Source organism: Juglans microcarpa x Juglans regia, chromosome 1D (assembly GCF_004785595.1).
Source record: "Juglans microcarpa x Juglans regia isolate MS1-56 chromosome 1D, Jm3101_v1.0, whole genome shotgun sequence".
NCBI lineage: Eukaryota > Viridiplantae > Streptophyta > Magnoliopsida > Fagales > Juglandaceae > Juglans > Juglans microcarpa x Juglans regia.
The window spans coordinates 4040431-4047616 of record NC_054594.1 but is presented as its reverse complement, the minus strand read 5'-3'; the positions used below and the strand labels follow the sequence as shown (position 1 = coordinate 4047616).

The 7186-nt window shown below is 34.8% G+C and overlaps 1 long non-coding RNA gene across 2 annotated transcripts; it reads right to left on the bottom strand.

Moving 5' to 3' along the window:
• Positions 1 to 1877: 1877 nt before the first annotated feature.
• Positions 1878 to 5578, bottom strand: LOC121253176. 2 transcript variants are annotated; one of them, XR_005938369.1, is made up of 3 exons: positions 5270 to 5578; positions 4403 to 5158; positions 1878 to 3611 (listed from the first exon to the last, which is right to left on the bottom strand). It is a non-coding gene; the product is annotated as an uncharacterized LOC121253176 (long non-coding RNA). The 2 variants fall into 2 exon arrangements; XR_005938367.1 differs by lacking the exon at positions 1878 to 3611 and adding an exon at positions 3951 to 4144.
• Positions 5579 to 7186: the final 1608 nt, after the last annotated feature.

The window sequence follows — 7186 nt, the reverse complement described above, 5'->3', positions numbered from 1 at the left end:
CACAAAGGAACAACTTTCATGAAGAAAACTTTGTGAGAAGACACTTACACGAGATTTAAATCAGGCGTGCAAAAGAGCTTAAAAAAACTATCCAAGAATGTCTTTTGTGTTCTTTCAAAGAAAAGTGTAAAAAATAGATGATTTGCATGGGAGGTGGGTTGGAGGGCTTCTTACACAAGTTATGGAAGATGATAAGGCTGAAATGAATCTTGAGTGTTGATTTTTTATACCCAATATAATACACAAAAATCAGCAAATATAATATACAAAAATAGCACAAGATATTTCCTCTAGGTGGAGTATAATATGGAAAGAGTGAGGTGGCGTTATAGCCCTTCACTTCAAGTAACCTCTAGGCCCTCTTGAGCAAATCTGATCAGCCATGTGGGGGTGCAATTATTTAGTCAAGGAGCAATGCTAAGGTGGCCAAATTCGTGCTAAGGTGGCCATACTTAGATGATTTCTATATTCCTCCTCGCTCTTCAAGTAAATTAGGATGTCATCTATGAATACAACAACAAAACTATCCAGTTAAGCCTTGAATATACTGTTCATCAAGTCCATGAATGCGGCTAGAGCATTGGTTAACCCAAAAGGCATCACCAAAAACTCGAAGTGGCCGTACCTTGTCCTAAAGACCGTTTTCGGCACATCATGATCCTTGACTTTCAGTTGATGATATCCAGATCTCATGTCAATCTTTGAAAACATTGTTGCTCCTTACAATTGATCCAACAAATCTTTGATCTTGGGTAACGGATACTTCTTCTTAATTGTCACCTTGTTCAACTCTCTATAGTCTATACACATCCTCATAGATCCATCTTTCTTCTTCACAAATAGCACAGGTACTCCCTCCGGCGAAGAAATGGGGTGGATAAAACCCTTTTCCAAAAGTTCAACTGAAGAGTGTGTTCTACTTAGGAGTTTTTGACCAAGCTAATGGATAGCTCTTGGTCCGAATTTGGCCACCTTAACATTGCTTATTGGCTAAGTAATTGTATTCCCAACACAATATACAAAAATGATAAGGCTGAAATGAAGCTGGAGTGTTAGCCTTTTATACCCAACACAATATACAAAAATAACCCAAAATATTTCCTCTAAGTGGAGTGTAAAATGGAAAGAGTGAGATGACCTCTTGAGCAAATATGATTAGCCATGAGGGAGTGCAATTACTTAGCTAAGAAGCAATGCTAAGGTGACCAAATTCGTGGGGCTTAATGCTAAAGTGGCCATACTTAGATGATTTTTGTGTTCCTCCTTGCTCTTCGAGTAAATTAGGATGTCATCTATAAATACGACAACAAAACTATTCAGACAGGGCCTGAATATTCTGTTCATCAAGTCCATGAATGCAACTGGAGCATTGGTTTACCCAAAAGGTATCACCAAAAACTCGAAGTGGCCATACCTTATCCTAAAGGCAGTTTTTGACACATCATGTTCCTTGACTTTCAACTAAAGATACCTGGATCTCAAGTCAATTTTTGAAAACACTGCTGCTCCTTGCAGTTGATCCAACAAATCGTCGATCCTGGGTAACGGATACTTCTTCTTAATCGTCACCTCGTTCAACTCTCCATAGTCTATGCACATCCTCATAGATCCATATTTCTTCTTCACGAATAGCACATGTGCTCCCCACGACGAAGAATAGGGGCGGATAAAATCCTTTTCCAAAAGTTCAAGTGGAGAGTGTTATATTTTAAAGTTTTTAACCAAGCTAATGGATAGATTTTGATCCGAATTTGGCCAACTTAGCATTGCTTCTTGGCTAAGTAATTGCAACCTTACATGGCTGATCATATTTGCTTAAGATGGCCTAAAGGGCACTTAAAGTAAAAGGTTACAAGGCCACCTCACTCCTTCCATTCTACACTCCATCTAGAAAAAATATCTTGGACTGATTTTTGTATATTGTATTGGTTAGAAAAGACCAACACTCAAGCTTCATTTCAGCCTTATCATCTTCCATAACTTGTATAAAAAGCCCTCCAACCTACTTCCCAAGCAAATCATCTCTCCTTGACACTTTTCTTTGAAAGAACACAAAAGACATTCTCAGACAGCTTTTCTGAACTCTTTTGCACGCCTCATTCAAAGCTCTTGTAAGTGTCTTCTCACCATGTTTCCTTCATGAAAGTTGTTCCTTTGTGAGTCTAGCATTAAGACCCACGAATTTGGTCAACTTAGCATTGCTTCTTGGCTAAGTAATTGCACCCCCACATGGCTGATCATGGTGACTAATTGCAACATTCTATCTGAATTTCTTTCAAGGAACTTATAGGTGTTGCTGCCATTGAGGGCTAAGTGAACAGGATTGTGATATCGGATGACTGATAGTGCAGTGTAATTGCAGCCATTGAAATGCACTTTATCTTAGTTAGAGGCATTCAGAATCTAAAAAAAAAACCCTGTAACATACAACTACAATACTTTGTGCTGTATTATTTGAGGGCAACCAATCTTTTACAAATGAAAAATGCCAAAAACCCTTCAATGTCAGAAGATTTGAAGAATTCCCAGACTAGCCCACTTCCAACGATTTCCAATAAAACACAATTAATATTTATCTTTTCTATCTTTAAAATTACTAAAAAAATGTATGGTTCTCAAATTCTTCAACCTAAGATCATTTCTAAGGCACTTATCTTACTAATATGCTTTTTTTTTTTTTTACAAGTCATAACATGACTATATATGCTAATACTTGTTAATTGTATCTTGAGACCATTTATGGAGCACCTTGTCCAAGTAAAATAGCTTTTCCACAGTTAGATTTCCCAATATTGTATGTCCAAGTAAATATCTTTCTCTAAGACATAACTTCTCAAATCTTTTTCTTTTTTTCTTTTTTGATAAGTACGATAAAATATAAATACTAAAATCTATAGTTGAATGAATTGAATAGCCAAAGATATTGTTGTAAATAAAAAGGAAAATTTGATGGAGTATATATTATACCTCAAAAGCCACGTGAACTTGCGAGTGTTGTAAGGTTGTTGATGTATCTCAGCTATCCCTTTCATCTGGTAAGTAAGAAATCACGGGCTTCGCGAGCTAAAATAGAGACGAACACAGAAAGAGTAGCACAGGACAATGGAACACAGCGGTGGGGAGACCCCAGGACAACTCCCAGGTGATCTCCCCCTCAAACCAAAAAAGTCGAAGTTTTTTATTATAGTTGCTGTGACCCGCCATGCAAGAGCACCTGTCATGGCAAAGGTCGGATGACAAAGATGAATCAGGACTCAAGCCCACTCAAACTCGGGCCTTTTGTCCCAACTAAGTCTTATACATCCATTTACATCATCGAGTTACATATACGGGCAGAAACAAATGATCGTCATAGCAACGTCACCTCAGATGTTGCATATCATGCACAAAGCTACTTTGAAGAATCTGCTGCGACTGAGAAGCCTTCAAGTAATGTTTGTTTCCAATAAAATCATGGTGCGGGACACCTTTTCCACGTCTTCAACCTCCTCAAAAGAAAATCTAATCCCCAAAATGATTTAAATACAGGTATACACGATTGAAGATCTCAAAGGGTTGCAGAAATCCACCAACACAAATTCTCCCAATTACATGTGTGTCCTCTCAAATTGCTGGTACAACGGATGAAAGAGGAGAAGATACATATACGATTCCAAAACACAATAATAATGTACAAGCTTAGCAAAACAAAGTACAGCACCTAAGCTGTAAGCATGCATAAACACAAGACAGGCTCCTAATCAAAGTAACTAAAAAAGGTGCACAAGCTATTGATAAAAGCTGGCCCTATAAGTGACTAATTGCAACATAGTATCTGAATTTATTTCAAGAACTTACGTTGTTGCCGCCATGGAGGGTGTGATGAAGAAAATTGGGATATCAGATATGACGGATAGTGCAGTGTAATTGTAGTCATTGAAAAGCATTTAACTTGAACAGGTTGGAGAACATTAAATTGCAAAGATTCCTTTATTAAGATAAGGCATTCGACATTAAATAATAAACCCTATAGCATACAACTACAATACTGTTTGCTTTATTATTTGGGGGGAACCATAGTTTTTTTGCATATGAATAAATCCAAAAACCCTCTACCATGAAAACACTATGTCCAGAGTATTTGAAGAACTCCCCAAATAGCCCACTGCCAACAATTCCAATAAACCACAATTAATATTTTATGAATTCTATTTTTCAAATTACTAAGAAAATGCACTATTCTCAAATTCTTCAAACCAAAATTATTTCTAATGGAGCACCATTTTCCAGGTAACTATCCTTTCCATGGCTAAATTTCCGAATGTTCTTTGTCCAAGTAATTATCTTTTTCTAAGGCATAACTTGAATGAATTGAATAGCCCATATCCCGTTGGAAATAAAAGGAAAATTTGCTAAAGTATACCTCAAAAGCCATGAGGACTTGCAAGTGCATGCAGTTGTAATGCTGCTGACGTAGCTCAGCTATCTCTTTCATCTGGTAAGCAAGAAATCATGAGCGTCGCGAGCTAAAATAAAAACGAACGCAGAAAAGGCAGCACAGGACAACGGCACAAAGCGGTGGGGAGACCCCGGGCAAACTCCCGTGCGATCTCCCCCATCACAACAAAAAACGTAGCACTTTTTTATTATGTTTGCTGTGACCCACCATGCAAGCGCACCTGTCATGGCAAAGGTCGGATAACAACGATGAATCGGGACTCAAGCCAACTCAAACTCGGCCCTTACGTCCCGACTAAGTCTTATACATCCATTTACATCATCGAGTTACATATAACGGCGGCAACAAATGAATGTCATAGCAACATCTTCATTATTGTGCTCACACGTATCATGCACCTACGGGGGGCCAGCAACCAGGAACCCTTGCTGTGAAATCGTTTAACTCCGTGATAGCGAAGGTGTAAATTGCCTTCGGATCCAAAAGCTGCATGAACTGAACACCATGTCTGTCCAAAATTATCGACGTCCCTACAACGATCTGAGACTAAACAAAGGTACTTCCCGTCTCCTCTTGAATTTTACAATTTTCAAAGTCAAATAAGACCGAGTAGAGAGGGAAACATTCCAGAGAGGATTAACTTACAATGATATAACGAGGAAAAAACCTAAGAAAAGAATGAATCACATCCGTCAAAAGTGAAGCGATTACTCGAGAGATCTGGAAAAAACAAGAAAAATAAAGCCGATTAGAAAGTTATATATTAGGGATCGATTCCAAAGTCACATAATTATTAATCAACGACAGAAGATAATTAAACCGCATCCAAACCTTGAATCAAATCTCTCGGAATGAAGATTCCCACGCTGGGGATAGTCAAACCAAATATTTTGCAGAGTCAATCGGTTCAACCTCTTGAAGCTGCCGATGCGTAGCTCTCGAAGCGATCTAGCCGTATTTGAGAACAAAAGGCATGGCAGAGAAGCCATCTAGAAGAAATCAGCAAGAAAAACATGAAGGAATCGAGGCGGGGTAGGCGCAACAAGCGTCAATGATGGCAAGAAGCTTTCCCTTTTGTGGGTTGTTTTTTTTTTTTTTTCCTAAGGCTTTCTTATTTATCATCTTCACCCATACTTTAAGCTACATATTTAATAAGAAAGAAAAATAAAAATTAAAAAATTATATATAATATGTTGTTTGAAAATAATGGGTATAATTTTATTTTATTTTATTTTTTAAGGCAAGAAGCTTTTCTTGTTGAGGGATGCACCTTTATGTATTTTAAAATTATTTTTTATTACTTTTATTTTTATTATTTTTTATTTTATTTTATTTTTGTTAAACTTAAGTGGTTGCAATTATATGATGCAATGAGTGGTTGCAATTGGATAACAACTTGAAGATTGACGGGTAATTTGCGACCACGTGTAACTTGACACGTCGGTGTGCGTTGTTCGCACGCATTCCAGGAATTATTCCTGCTGAATGATCTTGTGAATACTAGATTGACCGCATACAACCGACAGACTGAGCAACAGGCTGGCTAACAGCGTAATTATCACGCATTTTAGGTATTAACCGTGTGAAAAATTCTTTGTTAATTGTTATTAGACTTCGGTTGTTTTTATAATTTCTTTCAATTTATTTTATTTTATTATTATAATTTTTTTAAAATTTTTATATAAAATAAAATAAAATTTTAATTTTTTTAAATTTTAACATAAAAATAATATTAAAAATATATATTTTAATAATATTTTATTTAATTTTTAATTTTAATATCAATTCATCTTATCCAAAAACAAAACAACTCGTTTACCGATTACGAGACTGCAATGTCACGACTCAGGTTGCCATCTCATTTTTTTACCATACTTTTCAAAAATATAACATTTTTTATGGCTAATTATTTCCTTTTTAAAAACAAAATATAAAACTAATAGTGAATATCAATTCGCCAGAATAGAATTAGGTCTTATTTAGATAATAAATTAATCTCAACATATCTCATCATTATAATTTTTTAAAATTTTTAATAAAATATAATAAATAATTTAATTTTAATAAATATCATCTCGTCTGAGTAGAATTAAGTTTTGTTTAGATAATAAATTGATCTCAACTTATATCATTATTACAATTTTTTAAAATTTTTAAATAAAATATAATAAACAATTTAACTTTTTTAAATTTCAAAACAAAAATTATATTTTAAAAATATTTTATTCAACTTTCATCTCATCTCATATTAACTCAATTCACTATCAAAATCTCTGCTTAGAATATAAATATCTTCACTCTTTTCGCATAAGCAAAATTAAAACCTTGTTTGAATACAAGAAGTCTCTCAACTCATCTCGTATCATTTTATCTAATCATTACAATTTTCTCAAACTTATAAATAAAATACAATAAAATTCTTTTTTTTTTATTTTACACACTGATTTTTATAATATATCATACATCAGCTTATATATTTTTTTCTCATATCATTTAAATATTTGTTTTAATTTTTTTATTCATTTCAAATATTTCCTCTAACTATCAATGAGTTTGCAGTACCCCATATCTTTTGATATTTGTAATATCTTCCCCCATATACAATGTGATATAATTTCATCATACAATTATTCTATTTGCAACTGCCGGCGTGGAACCGTCTGACGTGGCAGTGCCAGACAATATTATATTTATAAAAATAAAAAAAATAAAAAAGAAGAAGAAGATGAGGTAAAAGAATGAAATATG